Source organism: Apus apus, chromosome 9 (assembly GCF_020740795.1).
Source record: "Apus apus isolate bApuApu2 chromosome 9, bApuApu2.pri.cur, whole genome shotgun sequence".
NCBI lineage: Eukaryota > Metazoa > Chordata > Aves > Apodiformes > Apodidae > Apus > Apus apus.
The window spans coordinates 7,982,131-8,007,259 of record NC_067290.1 but is presented as its reverse complement, the minus strand read 5'-3'; the positions used below and the strand labels follow the sequence as shown (position 1 = coordinate 8,007,259).

Genomic DNA, 25,129 nt, shown 5'->3' with positions numbered 1-25,129 from the left:
TGTAATAAGTATTGGGCTGTAGAGAGAACATCAGCCATCTTATCTGACTGATTCTATCAGGTGCTTTCCATTAGTTTCCTACTGTATATCCTAGAGACAGCCAGAGAGACACACAACTCTGGATGCAAATGGCACTGAAGTTAAGAGGGATTAATTCTAGTTTATCAGAGAGGTGGAGTAGCTCAGCTAAGTACAGCAGCTGATCTACAGCAAGATAAGGCCTTGACAAGTTCTATTAAGCTTGATGTAATTTGTGTCATCTCATTTGTTGCTTCCCTCATCTCCCTTTCCTCCTCCCTGCTTATTGCCATATTTTCTTAGTTTATACGAACACCTACTGCTACATACAGATTTTTCTGCTGCTGCTGGTTCAGTGGTGGAACTGAGGAGACTCAGAGCAGATCCAGGCATGGGCAGTGTTCTCAACACAGAGACCATTTGTGAGGTTGTCTGGGAGGGGTCTAAAGTGTGTCATGGTTTCTGTTGCATTGTTATTCCCTTGTTTCTAATTTTATTTAATAGTGACCACTAATTAACAAACTGTTAGCTAGTTCTGAGATGACTTTTAATAACAGGGGATTGAAATATGGCAGGAAAGTAACTTCCAGTCCTGCACTTCTTCTTCAAATAAACCTTTAATAATACACAATATTTTTGGTACTGCATATCTATTTCTGAACTCCAGCTGCAACTGAGCCTTGCTTTTTGTCCTGCTGGACTTGCTGAGATTGTTTCATTTGACAAGCGAGTACATTTAAAGAAGAAATACCAAAAAATGTTGAACAAAAGTATATTTAAAGTATTCCCACCCAATCTGAAAAATGGTTTCTCAAGATCTTACAGGGTGTCTGTATCATAGCCAGCTGCCATATTAACTGAAAAATTGCTAGAGCCTTGTAATCCTCAAATAATAAATGAATTGTAGATATCAGTCCTCAGCACAAATAATTAACAGAATTTATACTGTGTTCTCCTCATAAAGAGTGAGTCAGTACTCCCACACTCTGAACATGCAGAAACTCTCAGAGAAAATGCAGCCAAGTGCAGTTAATTATTATAATTTCATGTAGGTATTTTTTTGTTGATTACAATGTCATAATGAGTAACAGAATTCATGAAATCTCATACCTTCATGCCACTGCGTCCAAGCTTTTGAAAAGAAGGTTATAGCTGAATATTGCAGTTTTATAAGATTAGCATAAATCAAGGAAATTATGTTCAGGAACACAATTTTTCTGTAAAGCAAAAGTTTACCTCATTTTTCCAGCAATCAGAAAGTGAAATTCTTACATGTGTTTACAAACAAGGGAAGCTGAATTTCTGGAAGTCACATGATTTCCAGTAATACCCCATATATAGACATGTAGGTGATAAAAGCAATGAAAAAAACTTTGCTGTTACCAGTCTCCTGAAGCTGACATGTATTATCTCTGTGTAGCCATGCTCCCACACGTATGGCATAAGGCTCCTTCCCTTTTTGTTCCAGGAATTTATATCACTAGATATTTCAGAGAAGTCACAGTCCTGAACTGAATGTGTGATAGCTGAGACAGGGGGTTCTCTTTGGTAGCTCACAGCACCTGTACCCAGTAGAAAGAAAAGTACACCCCCTTGTATATCTGGCTGTTAATAGGTAAGTAAACAAGCAAATCTTGGGGTTAATAACTGTTACAGAGGGAACAGCTTTATCAGAATCAGAAAAGTAGAATCTAGGAAAGGAAGGGTCTATTCTTAGCTAATAATGCTTGGATGTGTTTTTTACAAACTCTGTACCTCTTGTTATTCCCAAACAACTATAAGCCTTACTTCTTGTATCTCCCATAGAATACAGCATAGCTGAGAAGAGATGCCCTGGAATAATATGTTATGTTTGGTTTTGGATAAATAATGCAAAAATATGCATTTGTTGTTAATCTTGCCTGCATGGGCTAAGGTTGCTGTTCAGGTCCAAAGAAACAGGTTAATTCCTCAGGTCTGCAATGTTTCTGGTGCCTCATTTGACTCTTCCTAGGTAGATCTGAGTCATATCCTGCATCCTGATGTGTGTGTGCTCTCTTTCTCTAGATACCTATGGATGCAGCATGAAGAAGGTATTTGTGAAGTTCAGAGTGATTTATCCATTCACTGAATTCCTGGGCTATGGTTAAAGGGGAGTTTGGAAGCTGTGAACAGAATCATGTCAGATACTGTCCAAAAGTCCTGTGTGTTTTCCCTTCAGAGAGCAAAGCTGAGCTACATCTCAGTAAAAGTAGTTGTGGCATTTTTGGAAGGGAGTAAATGGCACCGGGAGAAAGTAACGTGTTGCAAATGGGTAGGTCTGGCCCACGGGTACCAAATGTTTTGAAATCCTTGCAGTCTGGATAGTGACCAGCCAGTTTTTTTAGCCTGAGGCTCAGAGCTCCACCCCACTGAGCAAGGAGCTCCGGTTGCTGTAAAGCCCAAACAGTGCCTTAGCACCTTGGAGCCCTTCTATTGCTTCTCAACAGAAATACAAATAGAGCACCTTTGCAACAGGACATTTGCAAAGAGAACTAGAGGTCACTGCTGCCCATTGCCTGTTTTTCTACAGGCTGCTGTTTTTCTGTATGATTAAGCTTCATCTAAATCCATGGCAGTGTGGATTTCCTCCAGACAGAGCTTGGGCTGATGAGCTCTGTGGAGGAGGGAGCCTGACCTGTGTAGAAGTGTCAGCCTTGGTTACTGGATGCAGGAAAGGATCTGAAATGCAGGTGTTTAGAAGGCAGCAACTTTCTGGTTTTGTAATGAAAATATTAGCATGATTGAGCTCCTTCTTTCATATACATTCCTGTGATGCCTACCAAAACTGCTCCTCCAGAGATCTGCAGCTGGTTATCCAGATAATGAAGAAGGAGAGGGAGGGGGCAGATTACCCACAGCTAATACAAAACATGTGCCAGGGAGACAGTGACTACTCAGTTTGTTCATTTTTAAAAAATATAGTAGGTGCATCTCTTTAGAGTACAGGAATAAACTTAGGTACCAGGAAACTGTCAGCAGGTGTGAGTCTGTGTCCTGGCTGTGGTGCAGCTGAGGCAAGATGGAGCAGATCAATCCATGGTACAGACAATCCATGTATGGATAATCAAACAAATCATGTCCAAGACATTATTTTACTGTTTTGTTTTGTTAAAGTATCCAGTGTCAATCTGACATAAAGAAAAGTCCTCCCACTTACACTCATTCTCACCTCCCTTCCTCATTCTAACTAGTAACTGGACTTGGAGGTGATCTTAAGATCAGCTGAGCTATATGACATTTTATCCAAAAAACGTGCTTTACAAGGGTAATATTGACATGGAAGTGGAGAGACTATACAGACGTGTAGAGTGCATGGCAATGCAGGTCATAGCCATGTTTTGAAGATTACTTGAATTCAGGGGAAAAGGCTTATCTTTCTATAAGTAGAGATATTCGTCTGCTGTAACAATCTCAACTTTTATTTTCCATCTTCTTTATTTTTCTTGTGAAGAAGATACAGAGAGAATGATAAAATAACCTCTAGTGACCTCTAAATCTCAAGGGTCCTTAATGCCGTGACTTTCTAACAAGTGTTGCTGGAGGAGTTTCACTGTTCTTGTTAAAATTGTTTGTTTGCTTTAGGACTTCAATTTGTGAGGTGAAATTCCTCATCCTACAGAAGACAGAGACCCTTCAAGAGACTTTAAGGAATACCTTTGGGATCAGTCCCTTTCTGCCTGATCCTGCACTGTTGATGCCAGTGGAATTTCTATCCCTGATTTCAAACCTAATCAGGCCTGAGAACCATAGTCAGACCTTCTTTTGTCCCTTTGGGCAGTTAAGATGTGGGGGTTTTTTTACATAAGCTGTGTAGAAACTGAGAGGGACGCTTCATGCCGTGTGTGGTGGGATCTGTGCCCTAAAGTGCTGACAGTCTGAGTTTAGATTTGGCACAATGAGGGAAAGTAATAAAATTGGGAACAGGCACAGCAGAGGTCATGGCAGCAAGATCAAGGGTTGCTCTGATTTGGTACATGAATATCCTGATGGCTGCACTGATTAAATAGTGAGTCACCAGCTGGAGGGTGGGAGGAAGATGTCAGACATCAAAAGGACATGGCTGTGGGGAGACCTGGTGAGCAGAGATTAGGAGGACAGTTCGTGCCTGGAGTACTAGAATAGCTTGTCCACCAGTTTCATTGTTTTAGGCATTTAAAACACCCTGGGTTAATTGCTAATGAAGGTGCCCAAGGGAACAATGTTGCATCGGTTATCTTCCTGAGTATTTGACTGTTTTAGTTCTATTTATTCTAGACAAAAGAGCTTATTTGTGATGCCTCATCTTTAGTCTGAATGTTTCTAATTTGGACATCCATTTAATTTGGAACGTTTCCACAAGAGGCCAGTGAGACTGCTCAAACTCATGACTTACAACCAAACATCTTTCTCTCTCCGTGTTGCTGACCACAGCTTTGGTTATGAATTGTGCAAGAATGTTAAAATCCAGGGCATTTCTCTCTTTGTGGATTCTGTTTATTTTTATTTTCACGATTTTGATTGGACAATGAAAAATGTCAGTGATGCCAGTTGCAAGTCTTAAGGTACGAGTTTGCCTTTCAGCCATTGCGTGGGAGTGATAATTTGCTTTTAAAAAATGACATCTGTGGATTTTTAGTTCCTTTTTCTTCATAATCTCTGGAACAATATGGCATTACAAAGAAGCCTGTCGTATGAAAGGTAAAACCAGGGCCAAGTTTGGGATGATGACATCTCTTTTTATGTCTCTAACTTTTTCAGAGAGCAGTGGCAACAAGCTGGGCAAAGGTTGAAAGAAGGAGTATTGTTGTTTCTGTTTCCCTTGAATACCTTTCATCAGTCTGGTGACTACATGTGTCCTGATGACACATTTCTGGGTCACATGTCTCAGAAAGATGGGCTATATGGAGATACACAGCATGGAAAATATTCTAGCTAGAGACTAGTTATGTTGACAGGTTCTGTACATGATGTAAATTTGTATATTCCTCACATGGACTTTATTAACAGCACAAGACTGAGAAGTGGAGAGCCAGTTACATTGCTCTGTATGTAAATAAAACAACAGAACTGTATTATTTCCTGTTTGCTATAATATTTAACGTGCAAATAGCTTTTTGCCCTATTAGGCAGCTTAAACTAGCACATGAGGCCATCAGGAAATGCAGAGCAGCACGAGTCAGAGCACAGATTTCCCCAAGCCAGGCTGCATGGCCACAGGAGAAGAGTGAAGGCACGAGGGCACATCATGCAGCTTCCAGAATGTGAGAAAAAAATAGGAATTCCAGATAAGTATTTGAAAAACCAGTCTCAAGTGTAACCAAACTGAATGCTACTTTTGTTTCTGGTCCAGTGGAAACTTTGCAAAGGGAGAGTTAGATGGTTTTCTCCCTTGGCTCTGCCATCAAAGGGATGCTGCTGCCTTTTCCAGTCAACTTTCTCCCATTCAGTGGGATCTAGATTTCTGTCTCTGCAGGATACTGCTCTGGTTAGGAGATCAGAGGCAGAAAATGTCGTAACTGTAGGCTCTATTTATTCCCATTCTTCTCAGGTTCATCACACTTTCAGCTAGTAGTAGTAGCAAGCTGCAGCACTGATGCACGGATTAAACATAGCTGGAGGCACAAACAAGAGTGTTAGGAGACAGCACATCCAGTTCTCTGCTTCCACTAGCAGGAAAAACTGAGAAATGTGTCTAGAGAGACTCAGTCCAAATAGTCATGTCTTGTTCCAGACACTGAATAAAGCCACCTGGATGGAAAGGACTTTTATTAGTTCTGATCTTCCTGTATTAATCACAAGCAATTAATTTAATATGCTGTAGTATTAAAAGGCTATCCCAGTTTGACATCTGTCATAAGTATGAGCTAAACCAAAATTCCTAAATATTCAGAGCCTGAGATGTGCTTTGAGCTCATCTTTATAGCTATAAAAAGGGGCATTCTAGCAGGTTCTTTCCAGTGATGTGAATCTGGATGAAGCCACAGATGCCAGGTAGCAGATTATAGAGTAAATTAAAAAGGAGAACTACTTTTACAATATAGGAGGCTTGAATTTTGTCTGCTTGTGAAAATATTACCCAAATTAGGTAACAGTTCACACATTTTTATGAAGAAATTTTTCTTGGGGGCTCCAAACCATCCTAGGAAGCAGAGTTATCTTCCATTCAATTCCTTTTATTGAATGGGACATCCAGAAAATCTCTTCCTAAATGTAGACAAAGAAAGGAATACCATCAACCTGGTTGAGCAGACAACTAGGAATCTGAGTCAGGATTTCTGTTTCTCTCCCCAGCTCTGTATCTAACATACATTTTGACCCTGGTGATTAATTTGCTTTTTTCAGGCCTCAGTTTATTCATGTTTTTAAAATGGATAAATCAATGTTTCCTATGAGGATACTGTAGAAGTTAGGTGTTTTGGATGTGAAAGGTGCTTAGTGTATTATGAAATAGACTGCAGTTTTACAGGTCCACTCTCAGAAATAAATGTTTATCATATGTAAAATTCAAAGCATTCCTCTGTGTCCTTAAGTTCAAATTATGGACATAAATTAGAAAAACTGGTATTTAAGTGTTAATCAGGGTATGTACTTTTGCATTTACATTTGCACTACAAGCCAAGAATTCATCATAAATATGCCAGACCACTGTGGTTTTGTACCACGTTTATGAAGATTATTTACCTCCTGTACAATCAAAATAAAGACACATTAGTGGCTAAGAATATTTACTAAGTCTTCCAAGCTAACATGTTTTAGCTGTAAGGGAGAAATCAATTGTAAATTCTACTGATTTCTTTTCCTCTATGTCTCAATTAAACGCTCGACGTTAAATTCCTGAAATGTTTCTGCCACTGCTTGTAACGGGTCAGAAATGTCAGGGTGTGCTTGGAATGGAGCACTCTCCTGCAAGGCACTTTGTGTAGCTTAATTAGCATGGTTATTTCTTTCCCTGTGCCTTCTCTAAGGGCTTTCTTTATGTCAGATGCTCCTAGTTATTGAGAAGCAGGGCGAGAGGTCAACTGATGAGCTGCTGATGGCTCAAGCTAAATGTAATTTAATCCAACAGTTCATATGAGGAGTTTGCAAAACCCCTCTGGGGATCTTACGGGCAGGGGTGCTCCTGGGCACAGGCATCTGTAGGCCCTGTTTTGTGCAGCACAAGGCACATGTGTGCTAAAGGACCTGGTGTGGCTGAAGGTCACTATCAACCATCACTGTGACTCTTTTATTCTACTATAGCAAGCAAAGAAGCTTTAAAACTCTCAAAAATTAGCTGTTGTGTTTTGGTTGGTTTTATTTCTCAACAGGCAGTGAAGGACCTGCCTAATATCTTCAAGTAGTTTTGTAATCCTGAATCCCCAGCCTCAGCTTCAATAATAGCTATAGTTGGTGAAGCAACTGTTCATCATTTAAAGGCCTGGAACCAGGTTGTGTCTCGGAGTTGCTGGCTGAATGTTTTTTTTTCTGTCCAAGGTAACTGCCTAAACAGAACTAGTTCTGATTCTGGCTAATGACATATTGTTAATATATAAGTCCTCTAAAATGTTTACCTGGGAAAAATGTGAGACTTGGACCCTGAGATCCCAGAAATCATTCAAACTAGACTAGACACAAACAATTCCCATAGTCCAGCATTCAGTAAGGTCTCTTACCAAACCTATTCTGAACACAGCTGTTATGTGTCAGCATCAGGAGTGCATTTCATACTGGGATTTTCCACTTGGCCTTTATTCAGTACCAATTTGATAATGGGATGAAAAGTGGACTTGAGGAATGTGTTTCGAAGGGCTTGCACTATTGAACCTGTGTAGCAAGCCTAGCTATATAAGTCATTATTATGACTTGTGAAGATACCATAAAAAAAATGGTGATAGTCCATGCAGGGCCATGAAACATAAGATATAATAAAGATAAATAGTTCAAGATAAAAATAAATTGTTCCAAGTGGGACAACTGAGAGTAGGGAGCCAGGCAAGGGGCAGTTAGAGAGTGGAAGGCAGCCAAAGGATGCTGTAGGAAACAACAATCACTGCAATGACAACAGCTTTCCTCCTTTGTCTCCATGTAGTGATCTAGCTAAGTTACAACTCTAAATTTGTCCCTGAAAAGACTGTGGATACATTTTTAAAGACCTGACATCAAAATTACCTCCAAATCCTGAAACACTAAAGGAGTGTAGGGGGTCACTCAAGTAAGAAAATCTGTCCCTGTTGCTGGATGTTATTATATGAGAAATGGTGGGAAGCTACAGAAAGTATGAGTGCTGATGCAGTGGAACATACACTGAAATTCATTCAGGTTTTTTTCCATATTTAATGCAGACACTGAAATATAGAGACTCCAAAGAACAGCTTCACTTCTTCAGATGCTGTTATCCAGTATATTTTACCCTACATGTTAACAATGCAGTAAAACATGGTTGCTGGCAGGCATCTTTTCAAAAAATGCCTACCTCCTTCAAAAAAACTTCATAATTCCTCTTCATGGGGCTGCAGACTGCCCTTTTTTGATAAAGGTAACCTGATGGCCACATGTACTGATTCAGAGTCACACATATGACAACCTCTACATCTGTCTGCAATGTCTGTTCACCGTAGCTTTCCCTTTATCAGATCCCACTATTCATGCTGCAGGACCTCCAAAAGTTACAGTGGTTTTAAATGCTCAGCTTTTAATTGAGAAGGTCAGCACAGGGGAATGAACAAACTGTGTGTGTAGAGCAGTACCCAACCAGCCTGGAATGTACTGCAGTATCTCAGGAGGGAGCTGCCAAACTGGGGATGCAGCACAGTGGGTGGTGCAATCTCTTTGTTCCTATAGTGCTTCTTGAGATTTCAGATACTGTGATCCATAAAAGTATTCCAACTTTAGTTGGCAGGCTGGTCAATAAAAAACAGTTATAGGTAGTGCATCTCTTTTTATTTTCTTCCCTCCCATTCTTGGCACAAGAAGCTACCCAGCACAAGCACACCTTTTCAAATCAGTCTAGTTGTCTACATTTCAGATATGCTCCTCTTGAGCTGTCTGTAGTGACATGCAGCACTTCTCAGCTGCTGTGAATTTCAGGATTTCAAAGACCTTCCTAGCTCTACTGAAGGAGAGGGATGTTCCATGACCTTTCTCTTAGGTTGAATTCCACACATAAAAAGCAGAGGACAACTTGTCCCATCACCTTAATTTTGTATACTGACAAATGAGGCTTAGATAAGACAAGCATTTTGACCTAGTTTACCCAGAAAGCAATAAGGAAGTAACCTAGAAAATATCCAGGAAAATACCCGGGGAATTCTCCAAGTGCAATAAGATAATAAAGTTCAAACCTGAGTCTTCACTCTGTGAGCTGTCTGTGGGGCCCTTCTCTGTTGGTTGTGCACAGGGCTGGATTTGTCACTTAGCGTTTTTTTCAAAAAGAACAGTTTTTAAAATATCCATTTTGGTGAGACTAAGCAGAGGAAAGGTAATTGTTCATGTCCTGTGTGTGTTGCTTTAGACGGGCTCTGGGCTGCTGCTTCCCGCGGTGCATGATGTTACACGCTGAGTGGGCGAAGGGTGGGTGCGGCTGCTGCCAGTGGGTGCCTGGGCTTGTTGGGAGGATTGTTGCCATTCCTACCTGCTTCTGTCTCTGTGGTCCTTCTGAAACATCACGAGCTATTAGCAAGGGTTGTGTGATGTAATCGATTTAGGAGGAAAACTCACTCCAAGTTTACAGTCCTGAGGCAACCCAAGCAAATGGGCTGGATGAGAGCAGATGAGCACTGAGAATGCACAGGGACATCATCACCTGTCCCATGGTTATGGAACAAAGTTTCAACCAAATCCTTCTTTAGAGAGTTCTGGGACTAATCTATCTGCAAAAGTTCCAACCCTGTAGCAGCCTGCTGTGCCCTGGGCTGCCTGTGCACAGGCAATGTGGGGTGGGCATGGCAACAGCAGCTTGCAGCAGGTGTAGGAACATCGCTGAACCACAGCTCTACCCGTTGCCCCATCGCATCTCCCAAGTGCTGGAGGGGAGTGTCATGGGAGCCAGTGAAAGGCTTTCCCTTACAAAAAATAAATACCAAGAAAAGAGAATACTATCTGGCAGGGCCTGCTATTGAAAAACGGATCTTGGTTCATATAAGCAGGAAAAAGACATTGAGGCTTATTTGTATTTCTGCCCCTGAGCACAAAGGGGCTAGAAAGCAGGCGGATCCCACCAATTGTGTGTTCCTCCTGTTTGGAGATGTAATCGGCATCCACATACTGTGCCACAGCCTTTCCTCATCTCTAGGGGTTGGGTTGGGGCTGGGAATGATATCTGGGATTAGAAGACCTCCAATGTGGAGGTGAAGACATCCAGGATAGGGATGGGGGAAGGTTGGCCCCTGACACAGCATCTCTCCCTTGTCTTCTGACATGTAGCACACACTGCTAGGAGCAATGTTTGTGGGGGATGGAAGAAAACACAGGGTCACCCTGTTCACTCAATCTGATTTTACCAACTGGAGAAATAGACTCTGTGTAAGCAGTAAAATGAAACGGATGTTTCACTCTGCTGCTGATAAGTTTATCAGCGAAGCCAGTGTGCACTCTGGACCCCTAGGAAAACACACAGAAGTGAAGCTGAGGGTCCTCAGCTAACCCTCAGATTACCACACCCAAGGTAACAGTGTTTGTGCCTTGGGATATGTCAATTGTTGCTCCAGCCAATGTGACTCTGAGAAGCTGTCATTTGTAACCACAAGCTTGGCCCAATCTCACCTGTGCTCTAGCAGCCACAAGGGCTACAGAGATGGATAAAAAAGAACTGTGGTGAAGGTACCAGGGAAGATGAAAGCATGGCAGAAGCAGATAAGGGGTGCTGTTGCTGCTGGGGAGCACCATAGCAAGGCCCTGCTTGGGCCTTGGGCAGGAGGTGAGGCAGTGGCCTCTCTAGCTGGTATTGTCTGAGAGTAGACCATTGTCCTTTGCAAGGAAGCAAAGTGAAAACTGTCTCTTCTGCTTCCCTGACTGTGGCACTGAACTGGTATTACCTCACTGAGGGCTCAGCTTCCAGCTCAGAGGTCTCTCAGCTCTAAAATACCTCACTCGTGTTGCCTTAAGTGGCTGCTCTGGTGTCCTGTTACACACAGACCGTTTTGGCTGACTGGATTTAGTTCCCTGCAAGTGAGTGGCTGGGAAGGAGGTGTGTTTCACAGAGCTCATAATAGAAAGCTTGCTTTGACCTCTGTGACAGAGAGATTAACACCATTCCAGAATGGTATGGTGCGTGCCTTTATGGGTCCAAAGGCAATTCCTGTTTACAGAGGAGGACTGGAGAAGCCTCATAGCTTTCAGGCTAGGGCAGCATCTGTCAGGGATTCCTTTCCCATTCCTTCTTTTTCAGGTGGATTTTGGCTCTGCTAAGGGAGAGCTTCAAACTCCCTGTGGATGGCTGGACCAGGCTGTTGCAGTTGTGCAAAATCCCACTGCCTGTCTTAGAGACAAGAGAAGGAGGAAGTTCTTGCACCTATCCCTGTCACTTTTAATCAAAGGAAGCCACATTGAAGTTTCTTTGAGATGATTCTTTCTGGTTTAGGATTTCCAAAGTTTCTTTTAGAAACTATGTGGCTGAGATCCACAGAAAGCTTGCCTATCCTTGTGAAAAATGTGTCACTGATAACAAATCCATTTGCAATAGGCTTCCTTAAGTTATTCCACTCTGCAGATGCAGTCTTAAATGCTTTGATCCATAGTAGTCTGACATGCCCATCACCTTTATATCTGTCAGTGTACAGACACTGAGAGCTGGGCCTGTGGCTCTGCCCCCACCATGCCCACTTTTCCACTAAGTATGAAAGGCTGAAAGTACTCTGAACAAGGAAATATCCATCTGCTAAGAGTATCAGCCCTTCCATTTTTGGTTGTCTTTCTAGAAACCAGAACATACATGATCTCTTTTCTGGGTAAATGTATTCTTATACCCATGAGGAGCTTGATGCAGGTCAACCATCTGAGCCTGTGGGGAGCCAGAAGAGGCATGAGCCTGGAGTTCAGTCTCACATACCTTATACAGTCCCAGAGAAAAAATACAAAAAGGCCCTACACCCAATGGAGTAAATTCATCCTTTCACTGATGGTTGGAGCTGCCTGATTCTGCTGTGTTGTTACTTGCTTCCTTAAATTGCAAAACATTATTCTCAATTTTATTTGCCACTTCTTGGCTGATATCATGCTCAAAATGTTTGGTTTTCTCCAAATGTTGGTACCTAATCTGAGTTACATGCCTTTAGTCAAAATGCACTTATGCACTGACCCCTTGTCAGGGCCCAAAATTTAAGGTGCCTTTTTGAAAAGTGGCCTTTAATAAGGTCTCACACTTTCTTATATGGTTGCAGGCTGGCACTCAATGACCTATGGATGCTTTTCTAGGTAGGACATATTTAGCTTGTTGTTAACTCTTTCAGTGTGAAAGGATACTCATGTTCATACACTGGTAGGAAACAACCAAGACTAGAGCCAGAGGCAGGGATTTTAGATGTTTTTGAAAACCTATATTCAGATTTCTACATGTCAGTAGCATAACAATGATGAGATATGAATATGGCATTCCACAATCTAAAATATTAACAATATGGAGCTCTCCTTGAAGGAAAATACGAGGCATATGCAACTTTGCATTATTTACTCCACAAAGATCATGCTACATGTTAATGATGCACCTTCCTTCCTCTTCTCTACTTCTCATTTTTCCCCTGTATCAAGGACCTCTGCTCTTGGAAATCATGTACATCTCCTCTGCAAAGTGAAACTATCCTTTTTTCTCTCTCATGCTCCTTTTTTGCACAAGGCTTTTGGTGCATGTCGTCCAATTGGCTTCAACCCTCTCCCACCAATGCACACAATCAGTGATGGTGCAAATCGTTGCTGCCTTTATTGGCACCAACTATAACCCGATACGTCTCGTGTTTGCTGGCCTGGGGTTTTTCTGAGGTCTCCTGCAGCAGAGCAGGTCACAGACCGATTGAGACATGTTTGGTGGTTCAGCCAGGTTTGCCACAAGGGGGGGTGAAGAACAGGAAACAGTCTGTGGAAATTTACTGACTCTCTGAAGATCTCATGACTTCTTGCTAAATCTGAAAATTGCCAGTACAACGAGAATAATTGTTTCTGACCCGCCTGTGTGGCCTTTCAGCATTTACCTGATGGTAAACGGTCAGTAGTCAGGGATAGACAACAGTCTGTTTGCTGAAGGGGTGAAAGATAAGGAATTAATCAGTCAAGACACTAGTTTCTGGTACAAAAAACTTCCACGGGGATGGCGAATTTAAAAAAAAATACATTCAACAAATCAGCACAGAGTGTGCCAACTCTTGTGAAATATGTGTGCATTAGGAGTACGAGTGGGAGCAAATAAGGTTGTGAAGAATCTTTCTGCAGCTTCTGTTTTCAAACAGTGATTTGCAAATAAGTCTTTTTCTTGTCTCCTTTTTTTTTTTTTAAAGGTAAATATGTACGAAGCTCTTTAAATCATCTAAAGTGGATCGTGGTTATGACTAAGAGATAAGAAGGGGTTTGTCTGTCTGACAAACTTCCCCTCAGTTCTTAGAGAAGGTTGGTATTTTCAGAAGTGGTAAAATACCATTGAGTGCAAAAAGCAGGGCACAGTGTAAGTTGGAGTTCTGCCAGTTTATGGGCTAAGCAAAACCTGTTGAACTTCAAGATGCTTCAAGGCCCAGCTCTGTCCCCCACACAAGGAAAGCTTCCAGTGATGTCTCAAAGTAAAGCTCTCAGTCTTCAACTCACAAAAAATCAATGTAATGCCCACTACAAAGTCAATAGGAATTTTGCTGTCAGGGTGATTGATGTTCTTACTCATCTTCATACTGAACCATATAATCTAACCAACAGAATTAGTAGTGTTTATTTTAAAAATTGAGAAAGGGAGAGAGGCAAAAGACAGGAGAAACCAGAGAAAAGTGCCTTGAGTTGCCATTAAAGGTGGTAGCCTGCAAAGCTTGTTCAGTACACAGAGCAAGGCTCTGGTAGTGCCAAAAATGCTGTGCAAGCTGGTTTTGCTTTCATATTTTTGGTAAGGCTTTGAAGAGAGAAGGGACTGGCTCACGTGCAGCTGTACTGAAGTCACATAGACAGAGATCTGATTGGTTTTAGGGGGGGGATGAGTGGACAAGGGAAGAAGCTGTGTATGCTCCATATGGTGTTCCGTATAGTGTGATCCATTTCCAAAGCCTTTGCTGGGGTGCTGATAATTTAAATACTAACAACACTGTAGCAATTCAGGGCAGGAATAGGACGTTTGCAAGTGGGTAATTAACTAACTGGATAATGATGCTCTCCTGTTACGGCAGCCAAAAACTTGGTTCTGTGAAACATTTAGGGTAAGATACAACATATTGAGATTTGACATACTGAAAAGTCTCTGCATCTGTCTAGGAAAGTGTAAAGAAGATAACCCCAAAGGCTCCAAGAAAATTAAAAAGCGCTTACGATCAGTGAAGCAAAACCCGCAGAGAAAAGCAGACACATGAAAGGCAGCAGGACTGCAGCCTCCTGTGTCATGTAAAATGAATGCAGTTCATCATGCTGAATTGTTCATGCTCAGACCATATATGTTCAGTTCTTGACAAAGTAATCTCTTTGCAAAGATACATAATGCAGCAGAGTCAGTGGAGAGCGAGTTATAAACAAAGAAGCTATTCAGCCGTCAAAGTAATTTTCAGCTATGTGAAAGCAGAATAGGATGGGAGGGATTCTGCTGAGCCTTCTGCTGCCTGCTGTCCCAGGAAGCTGGTGGCACCGCGTGTGCGCCCGTCGCGTGGGGAGCAGGAGGGCGGGCGCCCACACACACACATGTGCACACACGTGCGCGGGATCGTCGCCCGGCGCCTTCCTCGGCTCCTGTGAGAAGCTGCAAAATGCTTCTTGAAAATGCCTTTTCTATCTGCACTTGGCCATGGCACCAAGTTCTGTCCATTGCAATGACGTGCTTGGTTTCCATAGAAACCAACGTCCTTTGGAGAGGGAAAAGCAGAAGAAGACTGAGAAAAGCAGAATAAGAGAAGTGTGTGGTGTGAATAGATCGTCTGTGTTGTGGAGCTTTTAAGAACGTGACTTATGCCTTAAGGTGGCAAGGTCCCTTATTTGTTTATGGTCATGTCACTCCAGAATAATTAAAATGCACATCAACTGAAAGAATGCAGTGCCTTTTTTTTTCGTATATACTGCCCACCATCAGCTAGACCATGTCTGTAATAGAGAGGCCAAGTTTCTGGTGTGCTTTCTACTGGCACAGGACTTTTGCTGTTTTCTGTGTCTGTGCTGTCATGGGCAGGTGTTTCCTATCTTCGTTCCCAAACTGGGGAAGGAGGTAAGGCCTGGGAAATGACCAATTTCAACTTGGGTTCAATGAAATACCAGTCAAGTCTCCCATAAAAAAAAAAACTGTGTATGATCTGTACCTCCCAAGGGGTGGGTGGGGCAGGGAGAGGCATGCTGGAGCTATTCTATGATTTTTTTACTTCTTAAAGCAGCCCACTTGCCATTGAATCATTTCATGGCTAATTAAAAATCCTGGATAAAACAAGCTGTCTACAGCTCTCTGGCAAACATCCCACTGACTTTAGTAAGGCCAAGATTTTACCCTTTCTTTGACTGAAGAGATTGTTTGTTGTCACTGCTTTTTCTTTGGTGTTCTTTGTATTTTATGCCATATTTTTTTCTCTTAGCTAAACCTTTTCTTTCCCTTTTCTCAAAGATTATCTCATTTTACTTCTAGAACATAGTATTTTAACATGATGAACCCTAACCTAATGTGGTGCTTATGGGGTCCCTGTACTGGTATCTGACTAGCTAGAAAAAGGATGGACACCTGTAGTCTAGAACATCAGCTGTTTCACCTCCCAGGGCTGAATGACAGGAGGAGAAACAGAATCCTATATGTATGTGTCCTCTTATGTGTGAATGCAGTTGGTAACAGAATGAAATTCCCATTCTGTCTGTGCATATTCTTTTGGTATGTTTCTTCTGTCTTCCATTTTTGTATTTACCAGTCATACCCTCTGTAATTTTGTTTTCAGACTCTACCTTAGAAGAGACCTTATGCCTTTTGCCTGCAGCTGAATAACTCCAAGATGCATTCCCACTGGCCACTCACTTGAAGGTAGGGATATGCCCCCCTGTTTCCCGAGGGCTTTTTGGCAGAGCAGGCTTGATTTTCTGCTGTGTTCTTCATGAGAAGTTACTCTTGGTCATACATGGCCCATACAGGAGGGACCTGAGCCAACAAAAATTACCAGGACCTACCTCATTCTTCAAAACTTAGGGCACCAGGGTGCCTGTCAACAGCAAACACCTTAATCCCTTACAAACACATCAGGTGGCAAAACCCACAGCAGTTGCCTGTAGTGGTGACGTGCTTCAAGCTCACACTGCTTAATTTCAATTTGTGCATCCAAATCCCCAGTGCTGTCAGTCTCATTTGCTGGTTCATTGGTGAATCATAAGAATAAAAGGAAACGATGTGAAGTGGGATATGATTTTGCTGATCAGCTCTAATCTTGGTTGGTTTTCTTTATTTTAATTGTTGAATTTTACAAGTTGTATGTTAAACACTCTACTTTGCTGCTTTGTATCCAGACAGAAAGAAACAGTTGATAAAAAATGTGGTTTGTGGGTAATGCAGAATTCTTCTACTCTGGGGAATCCATCAGGGAGGATGTTTACTATATACTTATGAGACCCCTTGCAGATTTTCTGACTAGGCTCTCAGTTGCTCATCCTTTTGGCCTTTTTATTGCTAATAGTTATTCTTCTTTTAATGGTGAGCTCTCAGAACAATGCAGAGGGCTGAGTTTGAACTCCAGGCAAACCTTACACCACTACTGATTTGCAACTGGGCTCCACACAAGATACTGCAACATTTCTTTCAGTATTTTCGACAGAGTTGGTTACAACTCTCTGGGGATGCAGGGAAAATTAGTTTTGGCTTTAATGTTCTGTATTAGTCAGGCTGTGATTCGCTTGTTTCAAGGTTGGATATTATCTTTGATACTATGTCATTCTGTAAAGCAGCGCTGAGTGCAAGAGGGTGACAAAGCACCTCTCACATGTGCTTCCACTGATTCATTGCATGTGCTTCTGCAAGGTCATGAAATACCTCAGTCCTGTCAAAACTGTACTCATTTCTAGATAGTAGCTGATATTTAAATACTAGATATTATGTGATAAATTCGAAGGATAGAAGGTAAATGTTCAGGGGTGATGTCTGTGCTCAAAAAGAAATCCGGAAGCTGATGTAACTTCATGTGTGCATGGGGACAATTTGCACGACTGCAAGCTCAGGAATGGGCTGTTACTCAAATGTAAGGGTAAATGAGAAAGATTTAAAAGTACTTTTTAAAAGTCTGCACAACCCAAGTGTGCTGTTTATCATCTTGTTGTACCAAAACAAAATTTGTCATGTACTTTGACGTAGGATTTTCCAGAGTCGTCAATGTAGTGCTGGTTTTCATCATCTCTTGTCTTGCTGTTCCCTGACTTCGCTTCCCAGGCTTTTTTTAAATTTTCCTATTTTGATTTTAATAAAATAACAAAAGTTTTTTTTTTACCTTAGTACCTTCTCCCACACTAGTGATTTTAAAATTTAGGTAAGAGTCAGCAGGAGATGATGATCCTCGGTCTAATTTCCTTAGAAATGTTATAGCTGAAGTATTTATAATAATGCAGCTTTGATGTTGGACCTCTGAATGTCAAGCCTCTGAAAGAGGGAACTGAACCAGCAAGTTCTGGAAATATTTCTTAGAAACTCAGGAAGAAGAGCAGGGGAACATCAGAAATGTAATCGTATAACTTAGCATGTGATTTTCAGCAAAAGAATTTCCTTGTTAAGTTGAGTATTTTTTCTTGTGACAAATTGCTTGTGTAGAAGCTGAAGTTTTTTGGTCTGTGCTGATCAAATTTTAAGCTTTTGGTTTTTCTAATGTGGTTATTTTTTGACATCACTTAGTGGTGATGAGTCTGTGTTCACATGGTGGGATTGGTCAGCTCAGTCACACTTACTGACTTAAGCCTTAGAAACTTCTTTTGACTCAGAAAAATATCATTTGGTTGTTGGAAGGAGAATGAAGAAGTTTTATCATAGTCAGATTCAACAAGACTCAAACAGTGTGATATTTCTGCTCACTTGCTTTCTGGGGCTGAATCTGGCACAGACTTTTTTTTGGAAAGTAGCAGCCATGAGCAAACTTATAGTCACATGACTATTTTGAAAAGTAACTAAAATTGGATGCAAGGGAAGATCTCTCTGGTAATGATCAAACATAGTCACAAATATTTTCCTATTATTTCTTCACCATTTGTCAGTTATCCCATCTATTAGTCTATTCCCTCTTATTTCTTCTGGGATTTGTTTTTTGATGATGCCTGGTTGGTTCCCAGAAATAATAACTGAATATAAAGTAGATGATTTTGAATGTTGATAAATCTACATATGCAAATGTGGATATATAAAATAATTTCTTTCTTATGGGGGTGATTTCTTTTACTAAGCAGGAGAGCAGACCTGGATACAGAAGTTGGAGGCATGTTTGTCATCAGTCAATCTGTGCAGTTGCACCAAGTGACCTTATAATGTAATTCATGCTGTGATGCACCTCTGGAGGCTTGAGCTCTTACTGGATGGTGCTTGCCTTACATTATGATGGCAAAGTTTTTCCTTTCTTGTAAGAGAATTTGGGGGATATTCATTGTTTGGTTTTGTTAAATAGCTCTGGTTTTCCATAGGATCTTTATCACTGGGTAGCTCCATCTTAAAAGAACGTGGTGCCATCTCACAAGGCATTACCTCTATAGTATCTGGCAGTTAGATTAAAAGCAGGTTACAGTGCAGCTTGTTTTGTATGAACACTGGGAAACCAACTGTTGAGAGAAGTTTTCCTGAACACACAAAACCTGTGAGTTGCACGTTTTATTATCAGGAGGTGTTTTTGTTAAAGAATTGCCAGAGAAAATAAAAAAAATAATCTTGACCATAATGTAATCTCAATACAAAATGCATCCTCTCTTCTTGGTAAATGAAGTGTTTGGCATCAGCAAGTATTTACATTTATGTTGATTTTAAACTTCTGTGTGTGCTGGAAGGAAAGGTGAACTATTTCCTAGATGGCCAGAGTATTCCTAAAAGATGATGTAACAGGAGCAGAAATTCAGAAACATTCTGGTTTAAAGGAGGCTGTGTGATTTATACAATTACACCAGGGGTTTACTGGTTATCCAGAGCATGTATTTCACTGTCTTTATATAAGTTATGCCTTGACTTTGTTTTATTTCGTAGCTTTCAGATACCGTTTCCTATTGTACCAGCAGTTGCATGGGCTAACTTTGCTTGGGCTCCTGCTTTGACATGTTCCTATCCAGATTTTTTTTTTCTCTGTGCACAAGAAAGTGATAGAAGCTACTGGTGGCTAAGTCACGACACTCTGGTGCTCTCTTTCTTAGCTCAAATCACTAAGTGAATATCAATATTATTTATACATTACATCTCTTCATAACTCTATATGCTTGTTACTTACACTTTTCCTGTGTTCCTGGTGCTTGAGTGAGGAGAAATCACAAAACACAGAGATAATGTTGGTGTATGTGAAAAACTTGCATGGACCTTGATTCCAGGAAGACCATACACTACAAATGTGCTGATAAACAGCTCCTTATCTAACTAACACTTCAGTGTTTCTTAAATGAGAGTGCTTCTCTGAAACTGAGCATTTGGTTGCCAGGTTGAGGTTGGTTTTTGGTTTGTTTTTTTTTTTTAGTATTTCAACACTCTGCTGATAGTGTTGTGAAATCCTTGCTGGGTCTTAGCCAAATAATTGAATAAACTTTTACTGGCTTAATGATTTTATAACTCTTCTATGTGAGATAAGTTTGCCATTTGTTCATTTAACTTCTCTCCTGCATTTTGTGTGCAAATACTATCTAACCTCATGGAGGCTCCAAGTCTTTACGACTTAAGTTCTTGCAAAGTTATCAAATACACCAATTGGAACATGTTTGGACACTTAAAGTTCTCGATGTTTTTTACTGATATTTTTACTATTATTAAAGATAATGACTGTTGTACTATTCAATACATTGAGGTCTTATATTCTGTGATGTAATTTTCCACTTTCATAATTACATTTATTAGTACACATCCCATTTAAAGTCATTTTTCATTGCTCAGTGCAGAGAAGACCTGAGATCTTCCAAATCTGCATCCTATAAACTCTGCAAAATAGTCCTCCTTTCTGATGGCCAAACAGCCCCTAAAATACAACTGAAAGGTTAAGTTTGGAAGTATAATAATGTCACTGAAGACATCAAATTACTGAGAAGGATTTCTTTAATTACAAAAGGATTAAATAGGAACAAAAACTTTCTTACATCTGACTTTCTTGCACTCTGATTGTTGGTATTATATTTCATGTGTTCAGTCATTGCAGTAATGGATAGAATATTGGAAGCAAGAAGGAAGGTATAGAAATCATACCTGGAGGCAATGAAAGAAGGGGAGAATTCCAATTCAGTACTAGTGAAATAAATTTCTGTCCACAGGGCATAGGCATGGAGAGGAAAATAACTTATATGAAACCAAGGGCTGTAACAGCCTAATTTTATTCTTTGGATCCAGGTAAATTTCATCCTAACACAATAAATAAATACATAATATGAAGTGTAATGCTATTTCCTGATTCATGATCTTGTTAGACTCCAAATAAATATATATCACTCTGGAATTGTAGTAACATAGGTTAGTACATACAGAGGGAATTGCATCCAGCTACTAAATATGAAAAAAACCTGAGAATGAATTTCTCCTTTACACTCAGTGATGATTCCACTGTGTTTATTTCTGGAAGATGGTCCTTCTCACATACAGATGTTTTTACATATTTTCTTTCTTGATAAAAAAAAATTAATAAATAAAATCCTACTGGCATATAAACAAATTTAAATTATTTAACTATATGCTACCATTATCCTGTAAGCTGAATCCTATCTTTGAAAATTAGAAAGTTCAGCAAAATAATTTAATAGATAATCACTATCCAATAGTAAGTAGCTCTATATACGTTTGCAATAATATAAAGCTGTTTTTTCTCTTCTTGTGGGTGTGGTGTTTTGGGAGATGGTTTAGTGGTTAGGAGCTGTAGGATGGACAGTTGACTTTGATGATCTTGAAGCCTTTTACCAACCTTGATAACTCTGATTTTACTCTGTCACCTGAAAATGTTTCTTTCGGCTCAGAAACCGGAGCTTGTTTTTGTCAAAATTTTTAGAAACAGAAGATAAATAATAAGAGCAACAAATGGTTTAACTATTACTACAATTGTCATTGCTGTTCTTATTATGAATATCATTTGCTGTAACACCTGTGTTGTGGCTGGTGATTTTCAGACACATTTGAGCTTTCACTTTTGTTCTACAGAGTTCATAATCCAAGGACAGAAGTCAGGGAAGAAAATATCAATAAGAAATCATTGGAAAACATATCCATTAATCAGCAAGCTCCCTTATAGGAACAGAAATGTACTTTTAGAAGGGCTTAAATAGACAGGACTTAGCAGATGAACCCTGAGTAGCTGGACAGGGCTTAGGATTTGGACTATGGTGTGATAGCCTAGAGCACAGGTGGAGTGTGATGCCATGAAGCACAGGGCTTGGACAAGGTGGCTGGAAGCATCTCATGATGAGACTGTGATAGCGAGTGCACAGAAGGAGCACCAGAGTTTTGAAGGCTAAAATTTTTTCCATGCAGGATGGGAGACTGGTTGAGGAATTCCAGACCTCAGTAGAGAAAGTTCATGAGCCTTTGTTGGTAAGGATATGCCCTGAGATGACAAGAGTGAGGCAACTGTGGTGTAAATCCACCTGGTGATCTAGATTTCAGCACTCACCTGGCTGAGAATTTCGCTAGCAGCTTACAAATCCCCAAAGTTTCACACACTGGAATACAAAACAACTGTTCTTGCAGACTATTGTGTAACTGTGAGTCATTAGCCTCTGCTCAAGGATGATCCAGCTACCTTGTCAAGGAACTGAAACAAAACCATGCATCTCAGGTGACTTAGTTACACAATTTCCCTCCACCAGCGTTTTGTGGGCAGGCCTTGCACATCCCTAGGGAGATGTTTGATTCCATGGCCAGAGTTTCTCCCTGTGGGAAGGCCAGATCTGTAAAATTGCTCCTTATCCAGCCATAAATCCCATTCAAGTCCTCAAAGTAGGTTCAGAAGGGATTGTGCTGAAAGGGCAATTTTCATCCTTGATGGCTGAATTACTGTAATATCTGTGTTGAGTTACAGTACAGCTCAGACACTGAGGGAAGAGGATGAAGATAAGAAATGAGTTGCAAATACCTCTTCAGAAATCCACAAGAGCAAAGTAGTAAAAAAAAGAAATACAATAACTCAGATAATACAAACATTATCTTATAGATTTCATACAAACTTTGCCTTAGGGAGGCCACCTGGCTTGTGTTTTACTGGCACAGCTGTGAAGCCTTCTTTTTCCCTTTTCTACATTAAAAAAATAGAGGAATCTGAACAGCTGCTTGGGTTAATTTTTTTAATGCCTTCAGTAAGTAAAAATAAAGGCAGATGACATTAATATAAATGCCTCCAAAAATGCTTTTAAAACTTTCCAGAATAATTCCTGGACCTCATCTGCAGGAAATAAAGGTCGGTTGTGTGTGGAAGGAGCTGAGCCAGAAGGGCAAGTGGGGCATTTCCACTCTCTTTCTGACCAGGTGTAGCCTTAGCTGTCCAGCATCTATCATTTTCACTTAGGGAAGACTTGTTTATATTGGGACAAATTGGTGAACTCTATGATATTGGAATCAGTCCACAGTAACTCCATTGATTTCACAGAAGGAACTTTTAATTTCCATTATTGAAGCTTAAAAAAAACAACCAACCCCAAACAAGTTTTGCTTAAAACCACCCATAATGGGCTCCATTGCCTTCCAGGGATCTACACCTGAATGAGGTAACTGAAGGGAGATAGTGAACAGAGCAGGTCAGCATGTCTGGATGAACATGAATTTCCAATGAAAGATACAATTTTTTGCTGTTTTCAAAACCACAGTGTCTGGGGGGGGGAGCGGAGGAGTCAGTGCTGATTAGTGCTGCCTGTCCTGACACACATCATGCTAATAACATCCCAGCAGGTTGATAAAGAGCCTGGTTTAACAGGGTGATGGAATGAAACAAGTGGGAGCCGTTTTGCTTTCCGTTGCCCAGCGTTCCACACACCTCTAGCGGCAAAGCCCCTTGGTTGCCAAGACAACCCTGAAGAAATACGAAATCCAGAACAATACCCTGTGTACAAGAAGCCTCATATTCTTTAGTGCACCCGTTTGTTTTGAATGTCAAGAGAAACACTGCCCTCCACGTCAATCCAGGTAAGTCCAGGTAAAGATAGAGGTGATGCCTGTGAGATTATTGTGACTTGCATTTGTAGATTGTCTTTTGTCCTGACAGCTGCCAAACTTGAGGGCTGGCACCGGGAGCCTGAGCAAAGCTGTTTCTGCAGTGCAGTGTTACCTTTAGCTGGCCAGACAGCACCAGGAGGATTCCTGAAGGCTGTCATGAAGATAAATCAGGGCTGGGTCAGTGACTGCTTTTCTCAGCCTGTGCTGCATCTGAAGGTGTCTGCAGCAAGCAGAGAACACCAGGCTGCCATGATCTGCATTTGCAGTGGTTTCTAAAGATTTCTCAGGCAGCTGCATGCAAGGTAGTGCAGCCATGAAGGTCTTTTCACTCAACAATTTGGATGGGCTGAGCTGTGCTTGAGCTTTATGTCAAAGGAAATATAAATGCGTCTTAATTCTTAAGGTCTTGGCTCAATGCAAGACAGTGGAAGGTTTGGAGCTTTGGGTTTGTTAATGTTTATTTATTTAACTTCAATGAATGTACATTGGACAAAGGTCCAGGAGGTCAGAATAAATCTTTTCAGAGACTCTTAGGATATCATCTCGCAGAGAACTAACCTCAGGAGCTTTTCTGTTTCTCAGAGGCTATGCACAGTTTGCAAATATAATCCTCGCTTTTCCAAATCCCCTCCAGATCATCTTTAAGCTTCCCATTTATTCCAAGCAGCAGATAATAAGTGATGGGTTTTCTCTGAAGAATGCTAGGAATAGTGGTTTTACCACACTTGAAGCCGGCATTGACCTCCATGTTAAAAATGGCTGCACCTGTAGGAAGTAATTCAAGATTGCCACTCAGTTAAAGCTCTTTGATAAACAGAGGAGCAGCAGTTGGAGCAGGGAATGTTGCATTCTGCATCCATGTCACTGCACACCCAGTTTGAAGACAAATCTATTTTAGCTTCCCTTAAATCATAGCAGCATCCCAAAAGTAAGCAGGAGAAATGCCATCATCTTTTGGACCCTTTTGTTCTTTTGCTTTCCACTCCCTTGGTTCTGTCCTTTAGTATTAGATGCCTGTCAGGATGCTCCCAGCAGGAAACTTGGCATCTTTACCAGTGTATCCTGGTGAACTTGGTCTTTATGTGGGGAGGGATCCCTGGGGAGCTGTAGCCTCTGCCCTTCTGCTGCACTGCTGGAACCACATCAAGTTCCCCCTTCTGCGATTGTGTGCTGGGATCCAACAGCTCCAGGACTTTTGGCTCCAAAATGCAAGTAGCAAGCAGTAGTAGGTGGCAGTTTGGTGTAACAGGAGCACCCAACCAGCAGAACAAACCAGCTGGTGCTGAGGACTAGGCTGTTGACACTTGGGATTGTTAACCTAGAGACTAGAACTAGCTTAATTCTATAGACTGAGCTCTGAAACTGCCAGGGTATGAACTGAAGCACAGTAAGTCAGGGACTCACTTCTGAAGCACAATCCTGATTAAGACTAAGACACAGATGGATATTAGCATTTTAGGAGCAGAGGATCAAACTAGCCAGTGCTGAAAAGCGAGTGTTGCATATTTGGGCATCATTGATGAGGCACTCTGCAACACAGCTGGTTCTCCTTGCATGGCTCCACCAGCACGTCCAGAGCCTCAGCTTCTGTTTTTGTGACAGTCTCTCCCTGGCTGGGGGAGAAGCAGCCTTATGAATGAGATGTTGTCTGTACTTCAAGGAGCA

The 25,129-nt window shown here is 41.1% G+C and overlaps 1 protein-coding gene across 2 annotated transcripts in view; it reads left to right on the top strand.

Annotated features, from left to right (window-relative positions):
- The first annotated feature begins 1,545 nt into the window (after positions 1-1,545).
- SLC6A6 (solute carrier family 6 member 6) overlaps positions 1,546-25,129 on the top strand; it is a 117,602-nt gene continuing 94,018 nt past the window's right edge. For both annotated transcript variants that reach the window (XM_051627906.1, XM_051627902.1), the window contains exons 1-2: positions 1,546-1,633; positions 16,074-16,156. The gene's annotated coding sequence lies outside the window, so the exon portion shown is untranslated. The remainder of the gene's footprint in view (positions 1,634-16,073; positions 16,157-25,129) is intronic.